This window comes from Momordica charantia, assembly GCF_013281855.1.
Source record: "Momordica charantia cultivar OHB3-1 chromosome 9 unlocalized genomic scaffold, Mcharantia_2.0 BLBB01000009.1, whole genome shotgun sequence".
Taxonomy (NCBI): domain Eukaryota; kingdom Viridiplantae; phylum Streptophyta; class Magnoliopsida; order Cucurbitales; family Cucurbitaceae; genus Momordica; species Momordica charantia.
Window position 1 is genome coordinate 16,793,781 of NW_028275167.1, and position 27,008 is coordinate 16,820,788.

The 27,008-nt window shown below is 35.7% G+C and overlaps 1 long non-coding RNA gene across 1 annotated transcript; it reads right to left on the bottom strand.

Annotated features, from left to right (window-relative positions):
- Positions 1-206: 206 nt before the first annotated feature.
- Positions 207-2,408, bottom strand: LOC148209096 (uncharacterized). Its single transcript, XR_015787076.1, has 2 exons — positions 1,159-2,408; positions 207-1,098 (listed from the first exon to the last, which is right to left on the bottom strand). It is a non-coding gene; the product is annotated as an uncharacterized LOC148209096 (long non-coding RNA).
- Between the last annotated feature and the right edge of the window lie 24,600 nt (positions 2,409-27,008).

Sequence of the window (27,008 nt, forward strand, 5' to 3'; positions counted from 1 at the left end):
ATTTCCAACACTCACGAGAGCTTGAACAATTAGAACAACAATACTAATGTTTTAAGAGAAACTCACATCCTATACAAATAAACCATTTAATACCGACTTCACATTAACCAAACCCTTCAAGGAAACCTTACTAACTATAAACCATCCACTAAATGAATATTAACATCTCGAATGGCAATGAAGCAAAAGCTAATTCAAGTACGATCAACTCAAACAAATGTATTAATAAATATCCTAAGTAGATTACAATCCCGTAGTTCAAGAGGCTAACAAAATTAATGCTCTAAAAGAATAATTAATCGGCAACCTTACAACATCCTTTAGACAATAGAACTAAACAAAACCAACCACTACCAACTCAACTACAGGATTAAATGGCCACCACTATCCTAACTAAAAGAAATTAATTTCACGCAGCAAAGCTAATGGTCCTTCCGAACAAGCCTCCTCCTCGCCATCACTATCCAAAGAGCTAGCTCGATACCTGCAAACTGGAGGGGAAAAGAGGGATGAGTACAACCACAGTACTCAGTAAGCAGCCCTTATTTGAAGGGTCACGCACAAACAACATACTTATCAAGGAACAACGTGTTATGCTTATTAAAGGATCAACACACACACATCATGCTCAACCAAATCATGAAACATTCACAGTCAAGCTTTTCATCACATTATGCATTCAAACATAGACATTCTATAAAATTCAGTGACAACCACAACCAGGAACACATTAACTACCAGTACTAACCTCTAGTCTCCCTAACATCTCAAGTACCTCTACGCTTATCACGGCTATCCTAACTTTCCACAGTTAACTCCTTCGAGTAGTGTCAGCCCCTGACCATTTATACCCAGAGCCCCGACACTGCTCCATCGGCCCTCGACCATTTATACCCGAGGCCCCGATGACTTCACCATCTATTGGCCCTTGACCATTTATACCCAAGGCCTTGAACTCTGCATCGACCCTCGACCATTTATACCCGAGGCCTCGATGTCTTACAATCTATTGGCCCTTGACCATTTATACCCAAGGCCCCAATAGTTCTCCTTTCGAAAGACTCCTCGCATCGACCCCCGACCATTTATACCCGAGGCCTCGACGCTCATCTTTATCCAATATTGGCGTATCGACCCCCGACCATTTATACCCGAGACCTCGATACCCAATTAGTGACGTATCAGCCCTCGACCATTTATACCCGAGGCCCTGACACTCACACATTCACTTCGTAACTTTCATAACTCCACATATCATTTCTAGCCTCCAACCACGATTCCAGTACTACTTCCCTAATAACAGCAACCACCACAACGCCCATCACGACACAACCACTAGTATGATTTCAATGCATCACAGATCTCAAAAACACAAAGTTTGACAGCAACCAACCTGATCACAACATAGAGCACACAAAAGCATCAACAAATAACCCCATGGCATGCTTCACATAACATACATTTCACATAGCGGTTCAGAAAACTTTTAAGAACACGCCCAACACAATTCATCCAAACATTTAATATCCAACATTCGAATAAATCATCCAACATCAGTATTCAATAAGCATTGCTAGACATAAATAAACACATCAAACACGCCAAACATCTTATGCCAAATTCAGACAACAACATCTCCACAATAAGTCCACTTTAACGAGCATTCCCTGCAACATACATCATTCCACATCAGATCTCAGCAGCTCAACAATACAAAATTTCCACTATTATCATCGACGGACATGCAACACTACTCAGGCACATAAACCAACATAAACAAGAGTTACACTGCACAATAACGTATCGAAATCAATATTAAACATCATAAAACAGCACAACGGCAACCAAATAATAAACATCAACGCACGCACCCGCCCCTCGTCTACTTACTTTTCATTACTCGATAGGCCACCAATTCCAATCTTTCAAATGCATCGACAAGCCATTCACACATCTAATCAAAACACAATTATCCAACATGCTCTTCATCGTACAAAACAAGAAAATAATCCCGTAGCTTCCAACTAAGCAAACATAAACTAAATAACATAAGACTATCACGTGCATTTTCAATCCCAAGACATGCTTTCAAACATCAAAGCTTAATCGCTTCCAACCATACCGAGCAGCAACTTTCAAGGCACATCCAATAATCATGACACAAGATATTTTCCTAATATGTAAAAGGAAAGGAACAAAAGAAACAAAAAAGATGCAACCCAACAATAACAACTAGAAGTCCTCAAATGATGCCCAACAAACCCTAAATACATGAGATATTCAAGTATAGCAAAGTTAAGCACGAAACCATCTCAATAACACCTATTAACTTACATATTAATAAATAATAAACACACCGAAAGCACCACACAATTCATACATATTCGATCAACAAACATCCCCCAAGTAAGAACTACTTACCCAATGGCCATAACACTACTAAGCTCGCCGAAGTATTTCCTGAAACAAACGAGATTACATTTGCATTAGAAATCCATTGGAGACACTTCAATTAATTGAAACCATGAGGTGATGCGTTACCTACTAACTCACATAAAAAAACTCTTGGGTTAGGAGTGGGTAGATGTCGAGGAGGTTCGGCCTCCCAAATCCGAGCTCGAACGGCCTTATGCTTGCTGGTCTGATACCAAAAAGGAATGGGTAACGCTGATTTGGGTCCGATTAGCGGTGGTTCAACGCGGAACCAATGTCGAATAGAGTGGGTATCACGGAACTGACGTCGTGTGGCTTCGATCTTGCTGGTCCAACCTCGGGAGGGGTGGGTAACGCTAATCTAGCCCCTAACAAGAGTGGGTCAACATCGAAACTCGCCAGAACGAAGAAAACGTCACGGAACTGGGCTCTTCAGACTGAACGTTGGATGTCGCCGGAGGAGGTCGTGGTTCTCGTCGTCCCACCATCATCCGGTCGTTGGGTATCGTCGTTGTTCGTGGTGGTCGCCGCGGACGGCCACGATGGACGCCAGAAATCGAGTCGCTGCTGCTTCGATGCCAGCCGCCGCCGTGAAAGGACGTCGGAGTTGCCGTGAATCATCGTGTCTGAAGTAGAGGTTGCCGGATCTGCGCACCGAAGGACAACGCGTGGTGAGATCGTGCCACCCCCGGCTGTACGTCGCGCTACCTACAGACCTCGCCGGAAATGCGTGGAGCCACCGGGTCTACTGCTGTAAGTGTTGTGGGAATCGGACGCCGTCGCCCGTCGGAGGGGTGCCGTCGCTGGTGAGGATTTGTTGGAGAAGAGGAAGTAAAGGGGGGGGGTTGGCGGCTGCAACAAGTGAGGAAGAAGAAGATGAAGTGGTTTAGGGTTTTTTTTTTCTTTATTTTGTTTTAAAACCAATAGCCCAATTCCCAAATCTTAATGAGGCCCAACTAAAACTACAATGGTCCAAAACAAAAGCCCAATAATTATGCTTTAGAAATAAAATAAACCCCACAACAACCCGAAATAAAATAGTTAACTTAAACTCTAAAACCCAAGAATAATAATCCTAAAACTCGTGAATTTAGAATTTAACTAAAAATCTCCTACACAGGTCTAGAACTTAAATTATCTTAGTCCAAAGAAATTAAACTTAATTCTAATTTAGCCAAAAATTAGAATTTCAAAGTTAGAAAATCCAAGAATTAAAGTTATCAACTTAGGGAAAAATCCAAAGACACTATTTATCTCTTAAAATAAACGAGTCAAAGAACGCGGGGCGTTACACAGCATCTCCGGGGGTTGCCTCAAGATGCTTGCGAAGACCTGGCACTTGTCGCATGCTTTCGCAAACTCCCTAGTGTCGCGCTCAATTGTCGGCCAATAGTAGCCCTGGAGGACGACCTTGGCAGCCATGGACCGAGCTCCTCCGTGGTTTCCGTAGACTCTTTCGTGAATCTCGCGGATAACATACCTCGCTTCATCCGGGTCAAGGCACCGCAGCAATAGTAGGGAATATCCCCGCTTGAAGAGCTTACCTTCTCGCATCAAGTAGTGAGCCGCTTGACGTTGGAGCTTTCTGGCCTGGCTCAGATCGTAGGGAACTAAGCCACTGATAAGGTGAGGGGATGTGAATCCCGGAGCGGAAACAGATTTTCGTTGCTGATTTTCGGGATACAAAATCGTGTTTTAAAGAAGAAAAAATACAGGGGAAACCATTACCTTTGAAGAACGTTTCTTCAACTTTTCCCAACGAACACCACCAAAATATCTTCCTTGCTATCCTCTTGGGTTTCGAGAACCTTGCTTGTGGGAGCACCTTGTATGGAACAAGAGGGAGAGTTTGAGAGAGTGAGCTTGTGAGAGAAATTGGCCGTGACGATTTTCTGTTCTGTTCCTCTTTTGTTTTGCAGAACTGCAAAGGAAGAAGAACAAAGAACAGTGACGTGGGGAGTTACCCCACGTCACTTAACTGCCCACTCCCCTCCAATTTTGCAGGGGAGTTAATTATTAATTTATATATTAATTAATAATAATTATTAATATAATAATTAATATTATATATATTAATTTATTAATTAATCATATTAATTAATAAATATAATTAATTATTAATCCAATTAATAATTAATTAATAAATATATATATAAATCAAATAAATAATTAACACTTAATTATTTATTATAAAATTAGAATCATATTCTAAAAATTTCTCTCGTATAACCTATAGTTTTAATGTACATCTTATGCACATTATTTTTAACCTATAGTTTTAATATGAATTTCATTCATATTAATTTTATTTGAATCTCATACAAATAATATCTCTCATAATATATAGTTTTAATTTACAATTATAATGTATCAATATACATATAATCCCTTAAGTAATTTGAACAATTCAAATTCTTCCAAAAATTTGATCCTCGTTTTACCCGTTATGAGCTAGCAATGGGACCTAATGGACCTACAGATCCGAAGCTCCAACGATGCAAGATTAATCGGTCAAACTCATTGACCGAGTTAATCTAGATTCGTTAACTACGAGTCATTCTACTAAAGACCCGCAGTTGCACTCTTCTCACTGCAGAATGTTTTCGTGTCCATGGATATACGACCATTAATGACGAGTCAATCCTTCACGAGTGTTCGTAACTCAAGTTGGGTCAAATTACCGTTTTACCCCTGAATTACATCTTACTCCTTAAACACCACTGCTCCTCTAATGAACAACCCGGTTATGGTCCAACCAATAACCGGAAGTCCCTCTCGACCAATGAGAGGGTGGGGCCCCTTGTTCAAGTCCCGGAGTCAGCATTTAAGAGAACACTCATCTACTCCCCAAAAGTCGGGGAGGAGTGAATTCCATCTTGTGAAGTTATGTTCCCAGCTCCCCACTCGGTCTCGTCCCCAAAATGGTAGGAATTTTGAGTCGGCGACTCGGGCCACTCTCACCCATACAGATCAAAGGACGAGCCCTCACGGGCAGGAGTCCATAACTCACTCAGGATTGAGAATGAGTTGTCTGGTCATCCTAAGAAATGGCAATCTATTAGTTAACGGTGTTACATCTAAAGATTGCCTATTTCGTGGTCCGGTCTTATACAAACTCATTGTATAGGATACCCCCACTCGCATGTCTCCACACGAACGACCTGGATCGAGTCGTCTGTAACCTTTACAGAGCGGGTCGTATCCATAGTGTTGCCATGATAAGGTACCCAGCCTTATCCATATACTATAGACCCTTTAGGTTATTCACGGGACATTATCCATTCATATATCAGAGGTATATCAAATATATACCCCGTATATCAACTATATACCCAGTATATATATTGTCCCGATTACATCATAAATAACCTTGGATGTTTAGTTTATTGGATTTTGGACAATGCAAAGCTATGATTCAACAACAAATTTATTGAATAAAACTTTATTAAATAGACATTTGTTTTTACAAAATACAAACTACGAGTTTAGGGCAACACACCCAACATAAGGAAGTTTTTAATCGGGTCCATGCATGAAGGCTGAGCTGACTGAACCTCCATTACTTCAGGCTGGTCGATGGACGGCTCGGCAAGTATTTCGATTGGAACCATTCTCAGCAAGTCGGTCTCGTAGGTCGAGGCTAAGCGAGTCAGTGCGTCGGCATTGGAGTTTTCGGACCTCGGCACCTGTCGAATCACATAGTCCTCAAATGGGGGATGAGCCCTCGGGCTTTGGCTAGATACCTCTCCATACGAGCATCCTTCACTCGGTACTCCTCGGTAACCTTATTGACCATCAGTTGGGAATCGCTGAGGATCAAGAGTCGCTTCACGCCCATTCCCCTTGCGACCTTCAGAACGTTTATCAAGGCTTCATACTCGGCTTCGTTATTCGAAGCTCGGAAACCGAACCGGAGTGCGTACTCTAATCGAAGACCACCGGGGCCAAAGAGCAGCAAGCCTGCCCCACAACCCTTATCGTTGGACGAACCATCCGCGTAAAGTGTCCACTGGCCTCGGGCATCGCCCCCTTGCCTTGGTGGGGTTAGCTTGGCAACAAAGTTTGCAGCTGCCTGACCCTTCAACGCTGTTCTCGGCTCGAAGGCGATGTCATGCTCACTGAGCTCTAGGGCCCACTTCATAAGCCGACCTGACGTTTCGGGCTTGTAGAAAATCTACCTCAAGGGGAAGTTCGTCGGAACGATTATCTTGTGAGCTTGGAAGTAAGGTCGTAGATGTCGTGCCGAAGCTACCAGCGCTAGAGCCAGCTTCTCAAGACAGAAGTAACGAGCCTCGGCCTCGATCATCGACTTGCTCGTGTAGTACACAGGGCTATGCCGACCTTTTGCTTCCCGCATCAGGACTGAGCTTACTGCGTTTTCTGACACGGCTAAGTATAGGTAGAAAACGTCGCCAAGCAGTGGCTTGGATAACAATGGGGCCGTGCTGAGGTACTGCTTCAACTGCTGAAGTGCTGCCTTGCAATCGTCGGTCCATTCGAACCGACCCTTTTTCCTTAGCGTTTGGAAGAAAGGGTGGCACTTGTCAGTGGAGCGAGATACGAAGCGATTCAAGGCTGCCAGACAGCCATTCAACCTCTGCAGCTGCTTAATATTTCTCGGTGCCACCATCTCTATGACTGCTCTTATCTTGTCCGGATTGGATTCAGTTCCGCGTTCGTGGACCATGAACCCGAGGAATTTTCCTGACGAGACCGCGAAGGTGCACTTGCTCGGGTTGAGCTTCATCTGATACTTCTAAAGTACGCTTAAGGCCTCTGCCAGGTCAGCCAAATGTGAGCTCGTCTGCTTGCTCTTCACCAACATGCCGTCCACATACACCTCCATATTGCATCCGATCGGTTTGGCGAACATAAAGAGAAATTTTCTTTTATTGATAAAATTAAATTTCTTGAATGTGATCATTGTGAGAAAAATGATCTTTTGCATGTGCTTAAAGAAAAAGAAATACTTACTTGTAAAGAGCTTGAAATTGCAAAAGAATTTATTAAAAAGTTGACAATAGATACTCAAAGATTAGATAAAATAATTGAAGTAGGTAAACCTTTTGGTGATAAGAGAGGTTTAGGCTATATAGATGAATGTTCTACTCGTTCAAGTTCTAAAACTATATTGGTTAAAGCACCACCTATTATGCGTACGCTTAATATGCCTAATATTGTTTCTATGAATGCTAAATTTAGTTTTGTGCCCATTTGCCATCATTATGGTATTGAAGGTCATATTTGACCTAACTGCTTTAAATTAAAATATGCTCAAACTACTTCTTCAAGAAGGAATTCCTCAAGAGCAAAGTCTCACCATGTATCAAGAGAAAATTTCCAAAAGAAAACTAGAGTATATAAATTTGTTGCAAAAGACAATTACTTGCATAATGTCGTTTGTTCCTTATGTGGCATGTATGGACATAAATTTTTTATTTTTTTTTACTTGTCTAAATCTAAAGCTTCAAATTTCAATACAAGTGCTAAATTTATATATGAACATAGAAATGATAGAAATATGCATGCAAAATTGAAGTTTGTGCTTAAATATGCTTATGTTGTACCTAAACATAAAAATGTTAGAAATATGCATGTAAAATCAAAATTTGTACCTACTAGTCATTTTTGTGGAGTTAAAGGTCATGTTAGGCCTAATTTTTTTAAATTAAAAAATTATCCAAGAAATAACTTCTCCATGAAACCTAGTGTGCAAAATCAAATTGTTAAGAAGAAATTTTTGTCTAATGATTGCGGTAAAATTGATTATAATCTAGATTTTTTGTTGCCAAAAATGAATACTAAGAATATTGGAAATAATTTGAAATGAGTTCCAAAACCTATGCTCACTAACAATGAAGGACCCATGGGTACCAAAATCTATTGGTTGAGCTTTCATTTTGTAGGCATAATTTCATGGAAGAGAATGGTTGCTTTGGAATCCAAATTGAAAGTAAATTTTAAAGGAGCAACACTATGACTTGCTTGAAATACATAAAAAAAAAAAAAAAGAGTTTTTGGGTAACTTAAATTTTTCTTTTTGTTGAGAATATTATGATATTGGTATATTTATGGAAATTATCTCTTTAATGGGCTAGAGAAGTTTGAATTGGTATCTTGAAGTTTATTGTTCATTAGATTAAATGCCTTTTACTATATCGATAATATTTTTGGCATTAATCTTTATTGTTTGATTATTTATAGATCAGTGGATTAATTCTCTTAAAAAAATATGTGGTAAATTATTTTGAGATATATCCATACTCCTTATTGCTCATTGTTTAAAATATTGAATTAAATGCTATGAAGAAATTAAAGAATATCTATTGTAGCATGATATTTTGGATATTGAGATTGGGAAAATATTGTTCTTCATAGTTGAGATATACTGTCTATTCTCTTGAGAAGAATTGTGCTTTATTTTGCTTTTTAGATGAATTTAATTAAATTGTTAAGATGTTTTTTTGACCATAAACTATGTATTTTCCATCCAAACAATTTCAAAAATTCTCATTATTGAAAATCGTTTGTTTTGAAAAGAATCATTCAATTATTTTTCATAGGGGGACTATCTATGAAATTGATTCATATTTTAAAATTTTCATTACCATGTTGCTCAAAAGTATTTAATTGATTTTTGTAATTTTCTTTGTCTATATTTGATTAAACTATTTTGTGGTGACATAAGTTGGAGTGTACCTATGATCAATAACAATTGGTATAGTGTTTGCCTATATTTAATTTGTAGATGATATTGTTGTTTTGTTGTTAATTGATATCAATGTTGATGGTTCTTTATCAATTTTTTTTATAGCATTTGAAATTTTTGGTATATTGATGGTGTTTTAATTGTTTATGTTATTTTATATGGTTTTGATATAAGTTGATAAATAGAGATTAATTTGCTTAATGTATCATTTAGGTATTGAAACTTATTTTTGTTAATAACCAATGAGAATTAAAATTGCTCTATTGGAATTATACTGCCATATTTTCTTGAATAAAAATTTTGGTATATTTTGATAATTTTTTTTAGATTGTTTGAACTACCATGATTTTTTTTAATATATATATCTTGTGCAAATTTTTTGGATGATTTTGCTTGTATTACTTTATCTCCTTGGTAACTATTCATTTTTTATTTTCTAGAAGGAGAATGCCATATCAGGGGGAGTTATAATATTTCATTTGTGAATTTTATGAAATTGTTTCTACATATTGCTATTTTTTATTTATTGCTTTATGTGAATTATTTTCTAAGTATATGCTTAGTAAATTTGAAATGAGCATGTTGGGAGAATTTGTTCAAAATGTTCAAGTTTATTAAAGTTGAAATTACAAAAACTCTCCTGAGCACCTCCACCAAACTTGATGATGATGAAAAAGATAAATGTCTTAATGTAAAAGCTTATTGAGATATGTTAGAACTTTATCCCTTTTCTGCATATTATTTATCCTTTTAGGGGAGTAAGTATATTGAAGTAAATTTTATTTTAGAATTTCTTAATTGATACCTCTTGATTTTCTTGTTAATTATTTTTAGAAGGCATCTTGATAGGGGGAGTTGTTTAAAGAGCATGTGTTAAATGTCTTTTTGTCCCTTATTAAAGGAAAGTGTTTGATTGTTTCACAAAGGGGAGCTTTTATGTTTCTTATTTATCTGTCTTACTTATTCCTTATTGATTGATTCCAAAAGGGGGAGTGGATATAAGAAAAATGAATGAAACTGTGCTTACTTTTGTTAAAATTAAATTTATGTTTCCCTTGATTGTGCTTTTTATCTCACACACCATTTTGATTACATTTTTCTTTAGAAATTTGTCATCATCAACAAGGGGGACATTGTTAACTTTTTAGCTCTTAATCTCGGTTAATTAATTTAATTAATTTATGTCTTGATGATAACAAACAAACTTAATATTAATTGTTTTTGGTGTGTAAGAATCATTGTTATAAAGCATAAATTTATTATGAGCTTCAATAATATATGATTTATTGATAATATATATTTTGTTTATTTATAATTCTAGTGTTTTAAAGTGTCCACATCGTAAAGCTCAATACGACGATTCCAACGAATTTTGAATTGTCAAAATTGGAGATGAATTTTTTTACAAACGAGCTAGAAAGAAAAATACACGTGGTGGATGACATGGCAGATTATTTATCCATGAAGTTGAATAGAAAGATGACATGTGGCGAAATTTGTATTATTAAAAAATATAGAGAAGAGAAAGAAAATTAAAAGAGAAAAGAAAAAGAATAAAAAATCCTCGAGAGGCGCTTACAGGTTTGGATTTAATTAAAAAAAATATCAAACTTTTGTTTCAACTATGTGTTGGTTCTCTTATGCATATATACACACATATATTACATTAAAATCAAATCTCAACCTTTGATTTATTTTTACCAAAATGCAATGGTCTAAATCAAATTGGATTTCAAATCTCCTTTCCCTACTATTTAAACAACTCTTCTCCACCAAAATTAACAGCTTTCTCCCCAATTTTCTATCCAATTTCTACGTGGTTAATCTCTCTTCAAACCTTCAATTTTTGTTCTAAATTCTTGAAGGAGATTTAATTTGAGAGATATTTATGCTTCTAATTTTATTTTCTCTTAGTCATTTGAGGACTTTTATTTGTAAGAATTTTCTTACAAATTGGTGAGTGAAAGTTTGTATATCTACTCTTTGAGAGAGTTTGTAAGTGCATTCAAAATTTCAATTATTGTAAGGGTTGCTCTTGAGCCCAAAAAAGAGTGTTGTAACGGTTTGATCCTAAACCGTGGAAATGATCGAGCTTTTCTTGCTCCCAAAAAAACTAACATTGTACCAGTTGGACTCTAAGTCATGGAAAGAGTCAAGTTCTTCAATTGAACGCTCAAGAGGAGATTAGGAAGTGGAGTAGGCTGATTGTTGTCGAACCACTATAAATTTGTGGTGTCACTTTCTCTAACCCTCCTCTATTTAATTTTTGCAATTAATTATCTTTATTATAAATTGCATGAAATTAGTTGCTAAAAATTGTTATTCATGTTTTATGGCAATATTTACATTAAAATTAATTTGGGTGTTTGAAATGTTATCTTTAATTTATTGATTAATTTTTGTGTTAAAATTACGTGTTCATAAAAAGTTTACTTATTTGTTTAAATTGGGCCCACCGTATTAAAAAGTTTATAAATTGCGGTTAAACCCTATTCACCCTCCTCTAAGATTGTCATACCGATCCAACACCATTATATTACATGTGTAGAGATCTTGCTGAATGTAGTTCATGGAGGGACGAGTGGTCCTATTTCAATTATACCATATGTATAGAAGTTTTGAATATGTTGCTAAATATAGTTTGTTGATGGATTGGTGGTCCTATACATATTTTGTTTAGTTATGTATTATATGTTATCGTATTTCAGGTGTGGTTTTAGGATATCATAGTAAAGGTCATGGTCAAATTTTGACATTTATTGTTTGAGTTATGTCTGATGAATGAGAATTGAATCTTTATTGTCTATATATTGAGTTATGTAAAAGAAGGTTGTTGTTTATAACTACATATGTTTTGAGTAACTACTTGCATTCTTTTTTGAAAGACTATTGTGGTTTGTTCATAGGTTGAGAATGACATATACATATTATGATTAAGGAGGAAAGATTATTGGTTATGTACAAACAAGGTCATATACATATTATGGTTACATATACATATCTTACTTCAGGATCTTACTTCAGGTGTGGTTTAGGATATTTTAGCAGAGGTCATGCTGAAAATTTTACATTTTTTTTTGTTTGAGTTATGTTTGGTCAATGAGTATTAAATCTTTATTCTCTATCGAGTTGTGTATATAAAAATAAGAAGGGTATTGTTTAGAAAGGACACATGTGTTTTGGGTAAGTACTTCCATATTAAAGATCACTATTGAGATTTGTGTATAGGTTGAGAAATGTGGAAAGGTTGTTGGTTAGCCCATGTGAGCAACCAACAAATATATTTTTTTTATTAAATTATTACCGAAACAATGACGGGCATTTCCTGACATTGAAAACCAACATATCATGATAGATATATAATAGCAGACAATTAATGGCATACATTTATTGACGAACATTTAATGGCGAACATTTAATAGCAAACAAATTTTCTAATGGACATTGTCTACTACAATAACACAAACATATATGTCCGCCGACAAACACCATCATAAGACACAGTCATTATAAAAAACAATGACGGTCACCTATAATATCGGGCGTTGTCCGACATTGATACGTGCTCGACATAAAAAGCTACAATAACACTCGAAATGATGTCGGACACATGCCCGACATCATTTCCCTTTAGTGACGTGCACTGCCTGACATTAAAACCCGTTTTTCTACTCATAAAAACCACTGCTACTTCGAAAATTTATCATGATTTTAGCCATGGAAGTAACAATTGGATTAGGATTCTTGCGCCCTAGTTTCAACTTTCAAAAGTTTTTTTTTTTTATTTTTTTGCCAAAGCGAGCATAACTTAGTAGTAATGTTGGAAATGAAACTATACACCATTGCAATTATATTATGGCATAAAAATTCTCAACTAATAATTTCCATACTTTAATTTTCAAGATTTTTTTAACTTTCAATAAAAAAGTAAAATTTATTGCTATTAAGTAATATGCTGCACTTTTAAATTAGGGGCAACTAGAGAAATAGCTAAATTAAATAGTTTGATTTGAAAAATGGCCAAAATAATCAGATATCAGAAAAATAGCTAAATAACAGTTAGAGCAGAACTACGTGATTTTATGTAGATAAATTTACTAGGTAAATTTATCCTACCATTACCCCTATAAATTCGTCACGAAACTATCTTTCAATAAATGTGTAGTGCACCTAAATTGTAGGAAAGAAAATAATGAATGAAAATTATAAAGATCAAAAATTTTAAATAACATATAGATTTCCAAATTTCCAAATTTGTAAGCTAAATCTGTTGAATACTTTGAAATAAAAAAAAATTGAATCAAAGTATAAAATACACTAAAAAAACGTAAAATCAAATTAGAAAAGTGAAAAAATAAAGATTGAAACCGTAAAGTACTGTTTTTAAAATTATAGATGGAGTAGTTGAAGATTAATACCATATTAGGATCCATTATGGAAGGAAAGACAACTCAAATGACTTGTTCCCACTTTTGCCCTTAACTCCTTCTTCCCACACTTGCCCTAACTCTTCCTTCCTAAAATCAAATAAAATTTTATTCAATCAAGTCTCAAGCCCTTCGGCGTCCCTCTTCCGCGTACACAATCTTCGGCATCCCTCTTCCCACTATTGTCAGAACCTAAATAACCTCCTTCGGGTAAGCTTTCAGTGTCTCTCTTTGGGTACACAATCTCCTAGCTTTGTAATCTCTGATTCCTCTAGTTGAAATCAAAATCCCTTGATTTCAATGGGTGGATAGCTTTAGGCAAAATCCGTTGAAATCAAAAATTGAAATTTTAGGTGATTGTGTGATTTCAATTTTGAAACTTCAATTGCAATCCTGAGTGATTTCAAATTGGGTACAAAATCCCAATTTTATATTCTGGCATTCTTTCGGCAAAATCCCTTGAAGCTTTCGGGTACAAAATCCCTTGAAATCATAAATTGAAATCATCCATCGGCGTTCCTTCTCAAATCCTCCTTCTAAAATCCTCCTAATTTCGACGTTTCTCCTTCAAGGGTAAGTAGTCGACTGTTTTTTTTTAATCGACTATTTTGTAATACTCCAAACCTCATTGTTGTTGTTATCCAACAAGGGTATTCATCGATCGATTTTGAATGTTGTTTAAATAAATGAGGTTTGAATAATTGACCGTTTGTTAGCAACCTCCAATATTCAAGGGATTTTGTTGGACACAACCTGTTTTTAGAACACCTTGTAGATATGATCAGTTGGGGAGATTATATTGAAATATAGTTCAGATTAAATAATAAATAATAAAAATATTGTTAAAATTAGATTGTCAGGTAGTTTAGTTTGCAAAAAAAAAATTTAAATAAATTTCCATTCTTAAATCTCATCTTAAATTTCAAATTTCAATAAATTTAAACCTAGACCTCAATTCTGATGTTTCAATAAATATCATTAGTACCTGGAACTTGTCAATTCCGATGTTTTTTAGCTCAATGATACCATTTTATTGTTAAATATTTAAAATTTATTGTAGAAAAATCAAGAACATCCAATTAGATTCTCGTAGAACTAATTGATACTTATGTGGTACTAATTGATACTCATTAGGAACTAATTAATTTTAACAATATTAGAAATACGCATTCTTATTTGTTGGTTCTACCGGACGAATTTTTTTTAGGGCTTGATTCAATGGTTGAATCTTGTGGAGTTTTCTTTTTTCGTCAATAATCTAATTTTCTAAGAACTGGGTTTGCTGCAATAGGAAGATTCTTTCGAGTAATGTTTCAGTAACTCGATGACTAATTCTCATATATCAAGAATTAAAATGCAGTTTCTTAGAATGTAATAATTGTGGCATATTAGTCATGAATGTTGATGGACAAGGATAACCCAGTCAAAATGGTTATCTACTCTATAGAATCATATATCTACTCCGTTGAATGGACGTCTCTTGCTTATTTTGTGAGATAACCTCTAGTAGCCATATATTTACACATCCATCGTATCTCTCCTTAGGTAAATATTAATATATGTTTCCTTGATTGCTAATATGCATTTTTTATTTTGTTGGTTTTGGTTACCTTTTTGTCATATTTTTGCATTGATCTTTGTTCCGATTTAGTGATAAAGAAAGATTATGTGATGCAAAATATGACTATTTTCTGTAGATAGTTTTCAATCTATTTTCGGCGTCTGAACTTTCACTACCCTCATAGATGATGTTATATACAACTATGTCGTAGTCGCTACACCTGACATCCGCCAACAGGGATATGGCCCACGCCACGTCCCTATCTACTAACAACCTCATAATTATCGACTTGCCAGTACCATTTCTGAAAAGTGAAAGACGTGTAAGTTTTTTTTCCTTCTAGAAAATGAAGATCTCTAGATATACATTCACATAGTTGTTGTTGGGTGGAATCGAATAGAATTGAAACGTGCTCGGTAATGAACCCTTGATAATTGTTGTGCTCCTCCCAACTAAAATCGTCGCTAACAATGATCGCATAATGTTCCCGCGTTGATTGATTTAATTCTTGAAAAAATGTAAAAATAAAATGGGTGAGGATTATACCTTGTATAAGAATATTAAAGAAACATTGTATTTAAGGTTGCTGATTACAGTGGAATGTTCAAACCAATCAGTTATGTTTGTTTAAAAAAATTAAACATATTTTAAACTTGTTTGAATCATATATGTAGATTTGGAGGTTTAAATTTTGTGGAAAGATTTTAGGAATTATATAGATTTTGTAGTTAAAGGTGGTTTCAATATTAAGTATGATATAGGTAGATTTTGTGGTTTAAATTTTGTGGAAAGATTTTAGGAATTATGTAGATTTTGTAATTAATGTGGTTTCAATATTAACTCGATAACATTGCTAGTTTATGAGAGATTTAAGGGAATGTAGTGGGTAAAATGGAGAAAGACGGCAAGGATAATATGTGCATGAAATGTGTAGAGAGATAGATAAGTAATTATACACCTGTCCTAAAATATAGGAAACCAACTTTGGCCCTGCCATACAATTTAGAAAAACTTTGGCCATTTTTCTCAACGATAACTTGTGTAGTCATTCCTAAGGATTTCCCTTTAAATTAATTACAAATATATAAAGGTTTTTGAATTTTATATTTAACTTTTCAATTATTTAATTTTACTTTGTTATTCTTAATTATTATTAAATATAATTAATTATTATTCAATATTAGAAAAATAAAATTTAATAATATCATATTAAATATTTTTTTAGTACAACGTGTAAGGTTGAGGATCCATTTCGATTGATTTGATTCCAATTGATTTTCATTTCGATTTGTGTTCATTCCGATTACTAGTAAGTAATCAAGGCTTAAGATTGAATAGGAAGAAATTAAAAGTTTATTTATGATAAAAGTTGATACACGTTTTTTTTTCTTTATTTTTTCAATAAAATAATCGTTGAGCTATGCTTACTTTAACAGACAAAAAAATATTGTTAGATACTATCTCTAAATATTTAATTGATAATCATCATGAATTCCTTCGTTTGTTCTTTTCCCGAGGAAGGGAAATGATTTTTTTCTTTTTTTTTTTTTAGGAAATGATGAATACTTAGATGTGATATAAAATAGCGGCTGACCAATTAATTAATCAAATAGAAACTAACAAGAAAACTGAATATATTAATTCCATTTATTTTGAACGACGGAGATGATTAGGGTGCAAAATTTTGGTCAGCGCATTTTTATACGTGCATGCATTAATTCAACATCAACCTAACTAAGTGAATCAATTATTAAAAGATAAAATCCAACAAAAAATACAAAAATATAAACAACATGTAAAATTTTTTTTAATACGGATGGGGTCGAATTCACAACCTGTTAGTTGGAGATATATGTCACTCACTGCCGAGCTATGCTCACTTTTAACTAATATAAAAATATTATAACTATTAATAATTTTTATCTTATTTGAAAATGGTAAAATATTTATTTCTAAGTATCTGTTATGAATTTTTTTATTTTTATAATTTTAAAAAAATATTCATCTACTTGGATATTTTAATTTTATCAATATTTTCATCTTTTAACACATCCACATTTTAATCCACAGATGATTGAGTTCCACTAATCCATGAAGAGAATATTTTGATTAATCATGGTGTATATAAATAGATAGACATGCAGGAGGTTGGTCTAATCGCATTAATTTAAAAAACGAGTCAGTTGAAAAAGAACCCTCTTGACGGAGCCCAAACGCTTTTCACACATCCAAATTTGGAGTCAAATTCTCCTTTTTCACAAAGCCATCATCATATAAAATGATAACCAAATTGTTGAATTCAAGATGGGTGGAGCACCCTCCATTCCCTTCCACGGTGGCCACTTTCTTTTTATTTTTCATTTACTCTCTGTTCTTACATACCAAAGTTAATCACAACTTCTTTTTTCAAGTGAACAGAGAGGAAATATTATAATTATGATCTTGCAATATCGCTGTGCTTAATTACCGTTGGATGCAAATTTGAAAATTTAATACTATTGAGTAGTTTTTGGATGTTCTGGTCTTGAAAAATGATTGTCCTCTATAACTGATAGTATTCTTTATACACCACATCTATTCATGTGGAAATTATTTAACAATTTTCGGTTATTTATGACTTATTTACGTGCATAACTGATGTTTTTACCTCAAGCCATTAGAAAGAATTGGATCATAAACGATCAATTGAGAGGAGAACTAGAGCAAAAAAATAAAAGCTTAATTCAGCCACACCAACGTCGTAGCGCCATGGCGCCTGCAGGTCAGAATTGAGAGCAAATTCCCGAAGAAGCAGTGCCACAGTGCTAGTACACAGCACCATGGCGCCTGCAGACAAAGCTTGGGCCTCTTTCCGTGATGATAGCGCCGCAGCGCTGTCTTGTAGAGCCATGGCACTACGAACTTGCTCGTCCGTCACAATTTTGGGATAGCGCCATGGCACTTACTAATGGCGAGGTCCTCACATAAGTAAAATATTAGAGCGTCGTTTTTGGGGACTTTTGGGGATTCTCACATTGGAGAATTGGAATTTGGAGAGATTTGGTTCGAGATATGAAGCAAGGAGGGCGAGGAGGCGATTTTCGAAGGCTCATGATCGTGGAGATTGAGTCGGGGACGGTCAATCGACGCTAGGGCTTTAGTTTCTCTCCTTTCCCTTATGTTTTCGAGATTTATTATGAAAATCTTTGTGAGATTTTATGGTATTTTTGTGAACATGAGTAGCTAATCTTCTTGTTCTAGGGATTGACGTAGCTGTTGGATTTATAAGTTGAATTTATTAACAATTGTCTTGATTGATTTGTTTTTAATCTATTTGTGCATTTATTCGCTTAATGCTTCTAATCTCTTGATCACGGATTAATTGTTGCTGAATCTGAATCTTACGCTCGGGAGAAGTGGTTTAGATTGGAACTTGAATGCATGACTGTGGTAGTTCTAAGATCGGGCGATTTAGAATTATCTTAAAGGTTGTTAAAAGACTAAGACTTAAGACCCTACTTGTTAATGAAACTAGATAGGGATATTGGTTTCTTAATAAGTGGTGCTCGGGAGAGATAATTATGATTCTTCATTTCTTGACTTATAATTAATTGCATATTCAATCTTGGCATGTTTAATTTGTCCGCTTGTAGGTTCAGTTGGTGAAATCACTTCCCTAGGACCCGTTCTACATAAGAGTTTTCTTTAGAGTTTTTTTATTCGCTTTGTTATTAGATTTTTGTGTGTCAAAAGAAATTCCTTGTTGTTTCTCTAGATAAAATTGGACATTAATATCTGTAGTACTTGAGTTACTAGAAACCCAATCCAGTGGACGATATCGGTAATTACTTACCACTTTTATTAAAACTTGACCCGTACACTTGGGGTAGGCATTTTATGCGACAATAACTATTAGGTGTAGACTAAAGTGCACGTGCTTCCTAAAACTATTAAATACCAACTCTTCAATAACGTGACCGATCTCTAATAATTGTTGGAGGTAGATTTGTAAATTTGCATCATACAAATTTAAATTATTTTTATGGTTTCTCTCTCGTATATTCAATAGTGATGTGATGACGGGCTCATCCGACAACTTTTGGAAGGGGAGAGTTTTGGTCAAATGGGAGATGAGCAAAAAGTGCAATGGGAGTATGTGGCGGGTGCACTTGGTTGTATTAGTGGGTTTTGGTATTGTTCTCAATGAAAACTCGGAAGACTCTTCTATTTTTGTGGCTGAGAGCAAAAGCCTAGCCCTCCATAATTTGAATAAAATTATCACATGATTAAATAAATAAAAAAATATATTGACTACACTATTTTCTGTTTTTGGACTATCCCAAGCAAAGACTGCACGCTTCCACTCTCTTACTTGTGGCTGCGACTTCCATTCCAGATTATCTAGAAGCTAATCATCATTCCTTCTCCGCGATTGACTTGAATAGATGTTCTATAATGGATACAATTCTGTTCAGACTTCCAAATTTTTTTTTTATAGTAATAAAGATATAGTTTTATATTATGTGTTTGTAGAATAACAAAATCAGTCTTAAGGTCAAATATGGTCAAATTATAATAATGGAAAGAAATTGGAGTATCTTTCGTAAGGAACGACCTGTACAAAGTGAGACAAACATTTCGATGCTGAAGTCAATTTAAGCTCGACCTTAATATAGAGAATGAGATAGAATGCGATACCTGATACGTAAGTGAGACCCTCTATTTATAGGCCGGAGATCTAACAGCGATTAATTGTGTCGTCCTGAAAGTCGGGTTGTCAAGTGCTCATGGTCAATTATGGGTTATACCTTCGTTGTACGATGATGCCTTTGTAGCATTTGCAGCTAAAGTATGGAAGGTCAATCCATCCAGAGGTGGTTATCAAGTAAGACCTTATCTGATGTGATCATAAATGACTCAAAGATCCAAGACTCAACCTACATCAATAAATAGGACGAGCTAGAATAAAGACCTTCAAAACGAGGAAGACTTCATTGGACACACCAACAAATTTTGTCAATTTTGAAGGACAATGAACAACTAACAAAGGTAAAGAGGAAGAGAGGAGTTGAGGAAAAACCAAGTGAGTGGCCACATGATCTCAAGGATTTGCTCATCCCTAGGCCAAGGACATGCCCCAAAGACACGCCAAGCGCATTTCGAGCGCCATCGCATGCCCACGCACAGCAGCGCCCTTGCGTATGCTCAGGCCATGCACGCTCCAGCATGCACGCGCCCTGCCGCGAAGCCACCCACGCAAGGTGCTAACCTCCCAAGGCCCCTACCTTGCGTGCCCCTTACAACACTAACCTCGAAAGCGCCCTAATCAGCGCGCCCCACCTGCCTCGCTAACCTCACAACGCCAACTTTCACTGCCCATGCCCGTGCGCCCCTGCCTGGCTAACCTCACAAGCGGCCAACGCCACTCTTAGCGCGCGCCCGCCAGCCCCTACGCCCGCCCACGCCATGCCACCCGCGCATCCCCGCTTGCTACCAACACCCCCAGTGCATGCCTGGCACGCCCCAGCCTTCGCCCGACGCACGCCCCTGCCCACACCCAGTGCGCACCATGCCGCTAGCCCCATGTGCACTCTGTGTGATGCCACCACCCCTCTTAGGATGCACCCACCAATTGTTTTCATAATTTGTTTCAAGAACAATGGAGGATATTATCTTTAGTTTTATTTTATTTGCTTTTATTTTTAGCAAAACATTTTCGATTTTATGATTTCACATTTTACTGTCGGACTATACATGTTTGATTTGTTATCAAACTCGTGCAGTGTTTCCGACCTCGAGCATAGTGAATATTCTGTCTACTCAAGATAACAACTACAAAGGTAATTCATCTAACCCTTAACCTTTCAGGTTGAACTTCTTGTACAATTGGATTCAAGTGGCTAGTGGATCGAGTAAGTCCATACGCTTGAGTTATCGCGTATCATTATCTTTTAACTTTCCTTTGTTCTGGTGACAAGACTATTTTATTTTATTTTTTTTGCCCAACATGTGTTTTTATCAAAAGTCCTTTTAACTTTTGAATTCTAAATTTGATCAGCAATACATAAAAATTTCTCAATGAGTCCTTTTTAAAAAACTTTTTGTTAATTTCGTTCACCTATAATATTAAATTATTATTTTATTAACATAATTACACATATGGGTATGCTACATATACATGCCCTATGAAGCTAAAATCTCACAGGTACGAAAGCATGAAAGTGCGAAAATATGTTAGTAAAGCAATAATTTAGTGATTTATCAGCTTTTTGTTAACAATTTTGATGTGAAATTACTTAATTGAGAATTTTAAATAAATAAGGAAGAGATTGAGAATTTCAAAATACTAAGGAACCAAATTGAGAATTAAGTGAAAGAATAAGGATTATCTTGAATATTTAACCTACTTACAAATAATCAACCTCATCAGTAGTTTGAATTCCTCTTAAACCTAATAAGAAAGTCAACATTTTATTTTATATTTATTTATTTATTTTGACACAGGAGTCAACATTTTATTTAATTTGCCCCGTTTGACCCATTCATTAGATTGAAGCAAAATTATCTCAAATATCCACTTTTTAGACATCATTTAAAAAATAGTTACACTTTAAAAAAATTGATATATTTATTATTTTATACATTTTTATAATCCCTATGAATAAATAGCATTTTAAATATGATATATTAATCGGTATCAATAAATAGCATTAAATATTGACTGTTTTCACTATGATATATTAATGGGGTAAATTAATAAGCTATTAAAGATGTTTGAATACTGAATTTCTAGATCGTTTATATATGAGACCGTTCTAAATATTTCAAAATATTTACTAAAGTTAAGCAAAATAATAATTACATTTAGTTTTTTTAATACTTATAAAAAAAACGTACGTCCAATTTTAAAATCATATACATTTACAATATATCTGTAATCTGTAATATATATGTAATATATTTGACTACTGATATATGTATATGATATACATCTAATATATACTGATACGAGTATCTATGCAATATATATATTGATATATATATAATACACTACTGATATGAGTGTATGATATATTACTAATATACTATTGATATAAGTATTTGATATAAGTGAAAATTTTTACTATATTTGAAAATTTTAAAAACAATGACATATTTCGAAATGGATAAAAAATTTTTGTTACCAATTGCAATTCTCTTTATAGGTCTAATGAACCCTCTCCTAATTTTTTTAATTTAAAATTTTGGTTTTTAGAAACTGTTATCGGTGGTTGTTTATATTCAGAGAGAAAGAAACTGTTATTGATCGAAGACTTGTGTATAAAGCTTTTTGCTTTCCAAAATCTTACTTTTTATTCTAATCATGTTTCTCTTCTATCTTCAACATATCTATCACCAAAAAATCTCTCTAAATTTTTTCCTCTATATCATTTTCTCTCTCTCATTTTATCTATCAAACTTCTTTATATCTATAACTTTTCTTTCTTGTCTTACTTTTCTCACTCTAAAATTTTAGGTGTTCTCTAAAAATGTTCTCTCTCAGTGCTTGTATTTTTTTCTTCTAACATGTCTCTCTCTACTATTTGCTCACTCTATCATTTTCCCTCCTGATAATTTATTCTTTTCTCTAACATTGTATATTTCAAACTTTTATGTGTTTGCTTCACTCTTTAAAGATTTAGTTAAAAACATATTTCATCACAGGCACGTACAGGACAGAACTTTCACCGCTAAAACAAATATTTAGGCAATCTTGGGCAAGCCAACTAAGGGAGGTACAAAAAAAAGGGAAAGATAAACATAAGTAAAACCCCGAGTCCCTAAACCTTATAAAAGAGTTCCAGTTACAAGACTGTGGGAACTTTCAACTAATCGGCTAATAACAGTTTACAATTCCAAACTTGGGCATAAGAGGTATTGGATAAAATTACAAATGAAGCCCAAAATGAGGTGCTACCATGAATTCCATGGAAATTACGCTCCTGAGAGTTTAACCCTAAATAACCTCTAAAAAGCAGCTCTCACTTTTGGAGTACATTTCAAGTTTCTTGAAGCTTCTTTCTCCACTTTTCCTCCTGAATCTTGAATAATGTTTCACATGTTGTAGCAGAGATCCTCTTTCTTCTTTGTTAAGCTCTAACTTAAACATAAGAAGCAAGTCTTGAACTTTGGCTTGTTCATGGCGAGTAATTTTGCAACCTTGTGATTGGTCTCTTAGCTAAGTAATATTGTTAAGTCTTCCTTGATGCACATCAGGAGGTGTTTGAGGATTGAAGCTCTTCTACGAAGAGGGAGATTTGACGAAGAGAAAGAGATATGTGTTGGAGGCAATCAAAGAAAGTAGGAGAAGGATTTAGAATGGAGAGACAAATATGGAGAGAAACTTCTAATATTGTGCTTGGCATTTTTCTTAATTTAAGTTTTGGTTTTTCTTTATTACATACAAGGGGAGTTAACACCTCTATTTATAGGTGTTTGAGAGAACTCTATGGAGAATTCTAGAGAGTTAGGGAGATCTCTAGATACATATTAATCTATTCTTATCTAAAAGAATTCTCTAGAATTCATTGGAATCTAGGAAAAATGCGGGATGATTCTAAAGTATTTTATTTACAAACTTTTAGATAAATTTATAGATAACTATTTTGTGTGGATAACTCTAGAAGCGTCTAGGCATATTTAAAAATTACAAATTACTATTTTTCAACACCCCCTTTTAATTTGTAATTTTCAAAAACTTCTTGAACTTCTCTATCATAACAGCTTCGGTGAACATATCTGCGAGTTGATCATTAGTGTTGATGAATTCCTAAAATATTTCTTATTTGTTTACCAAATCTCTGATATAGTGATGACGTAGCTCAATATGCTTGGACCGAGCATGAAAGACAAGATTTTTGGTCATTGCAATTGCTGACATATTATAGCAGAAGATTTTTGTCGGCATGACCTACTCCGTCTGAATATCTTTTAGGATTCTCCTTAGCCAAACGGCTTCACAAGCGTCTTCAGTTGCGGCTATTATGCTTCAGCAAAAGACAAAGATACATTTTGTTGCTTTTTCGAACTCCGAGATATTGTATTAGATCCTAAACAAAACACATATCCTGAAGTGCTCTTTTGATCATCAAGAGAACTTGCCTAATCACTATCGGTGTAGTGAACGAGCTTGAAATCTTTCTCCCTTACATACTTGAGCCCATGACTTTTGGAACCCTGTAAATATCTCAAAACTCTTTTTGCAGCAGCATAGTGATATTTGCTTGGATCATTCATCTACCTTGAAATAATGCTTACAGAATGTATAATATCTGGCCTGGTATTAGTAAGATAGATTAACGAACCAACCAGATTTCAAAAAGTCTGTGGATCTGCTTTACTAGATTTATCTTCACAATATAACTTCTCATTGGGTGCCGTAGGAGTCGTAGCAGGCTTGCAATTTCTCATGTGAAGTTCCTTGAGTAAATTATCGATATATTTTTCTTGAGAAAGAAAAATCTCACTTTGATGTTGCTTTACTTGAATTCCAAGAAAATATCTCATGAGACCCAAATCAGTCATTTCAAAATTCTTCATCATACTTTGTTTAAATTCTTCCAACATTTATGAGTTAGTCTCAAAATAGATTAGATCATCAACATATAAGCAAACATCAAGGAAATTTGTACCTTCATTCTTCACATAGAGAGATGGTTCAATGGGGCTTTTTTGAAATCCATTATGGCAGAAATATTCGTCGATTTTGCTGTTCCATGCATGAGGCACTTGCTTTAATCCGTACAAGGGCATTATAGAGTCGATAAACTTTCTCCTCCTTTCCACGAACAATATATCTTTGAGGCCGCTCTACATATATTTCTTCTTCCAACTGGCCATTTAAAAAAGCAGATTTGACATCCAGTTGAAACACATCCAATTGTAGCTGGGATGCTATCGCTTCTTTTCCTGTTGGCAAGTCTTGAAGCTCCATGTCTTATTTCTTTCGATGCTTGCCATTTCTTCATCCATAGCTTTGATCCAAACTTCTGAGCATAAATATCTTGCAAAGAACACATTCTTCTTAGGAGAAATTTAGAGCTTTCTTGATTTGAAGTAGCTTCAACTGGCGATCTCGTAGGAGTTTAAGGAGAACTTCTTGGTGAGGTCAAATTCTGAGAGTCTTGTTGGGTATCAGACTCTTGTATATCTTCATACTACTGCCCTTACAGACCAACACTTTGTCCTCACTCACATGCTTCCTGGTAAAGCAACTAAGAGTCACCCAACCTAAGATTGCTCCAAGCCAAGCACGCTTAACTTTGGAGTTCTTACAATTGAGCCACCGAAAAGGAAGGTGCACCTTGTTGGTATAGGTAGTGACTATCAATTCTTTTTAACCCTTTATTGACCATTCTTCAATAATCTCAGGATCCCTCTCATTCGGATGTGGTATCGGTTCATTCATGTACCCCTCCTCTCGGGCGTCACATGTCTGTAACGCCCCGAGTCCCCCAGGTTAGTTAGTCTCGGATCAGGAGATTTTTTTTTCATTAAATTTTAAATTGATTATTAATTAAATTTATCTTTATTATCGGGCTCTAAACTCCAATTTAAATTAATAATTATCGGACTCCGTATGTTGGGTCTTGTTTTAAGCGGAATGGACTCCTTTTCTCTTGGGCTTGGATGGTTGGGCCTCCATTCAGGTAATTTGGTTTTAAAACAAAACAAAAGAAAAAGAAAACCCTAGCCAAGCCCCTTTTTCTTTCTTCTTCTTCTTTCTTCTACCCTAGCCGCCCCCCCCCCCCCCCCGATTTCTTCTTCATCTTCCAACCCCGCCGCCCCCCTTCTCTCGTTTTCCGGCGAGGTGTAGCGGCGTTCCGGCGGTGCTTCTCCGGATCAAACAGCAGCGGCGGCGGCGCCCTTCGGATCGAGCAGCAGTGTTGCGGTGCTCCTTCGAACAATAGCAGAGACGTCCCGATCCAGAGGCGCGACCTCCTCCTCGCAGCGGCGCACGGCAGACTGTTACGGCGGCGGACCGACGACGAGACTCCCCGACGTTCCGACGGTCTGCAGCAGCGGCGGCGCATCCCGGCGGTCTGCAACGAACCAGCGCGGCCTCCTCCTCGCGGCGGCGCACGGCGAACGGGTGGTACAGCGGCAAAAAGGCGACGACTTGCTGCAACGATCCGACGAACAACAACTCCAGCGGCGGGATTTGTACGTTACAGCAGTGTTTAGGACGTTGGCGGTGACCCACATTCGTTCGAAGCTCGATTTAGGCTACCCACACCTTGGCGAGCTAGATCTAGGTGACCCACATCTATACGAAGTCGGTTTTGGTGGTAATGCGCCATTCGAACCCTTTTAGAGTTGATTTCGAAGGCTAAATAGCGTACGTAACGTGCTGTATTTTCTGTTTTGGTGTGCTTAGGTGTGAGGTCGACGCAAAACTTAAGGTCGCGATAGTGTGTAAGTAGACAAGGGGCGTGTGCGTGTGTTAATGTATGCGAAATGGTCTCTAACGTGCTGATTTTGTAGCGATTTATGCAAATTCTTTTACGTCTTTGTGCTAATTAATTGTCGTTGTGTTAGTCGATATACTTGAAGTTGTGTTGGAGGTTTGTCGATGAAAATAGTGAGATTTCTGCTTGCTAAACTGTTGAGTATTGCTGTGGAAATGTTGGTTGCTTGATATGCATGTTTAGTTCGGCGTGTTTTGTGAGCTATTATCCGTAGTAATACTTGTTAAATAATGATGTTGGATATCGAGCATGATTGGGTTATTATCTCGTTTTTTTTAAAAGTCGTCTGGGTTGTGAAACATGTTGAATTGTACTTGTGAGATGAAAGATGCCGGGTTGGTGGTATCAGAAAGTTTATGGTGAGACTCTGGTAAATGTTGGATTTTTGGAAG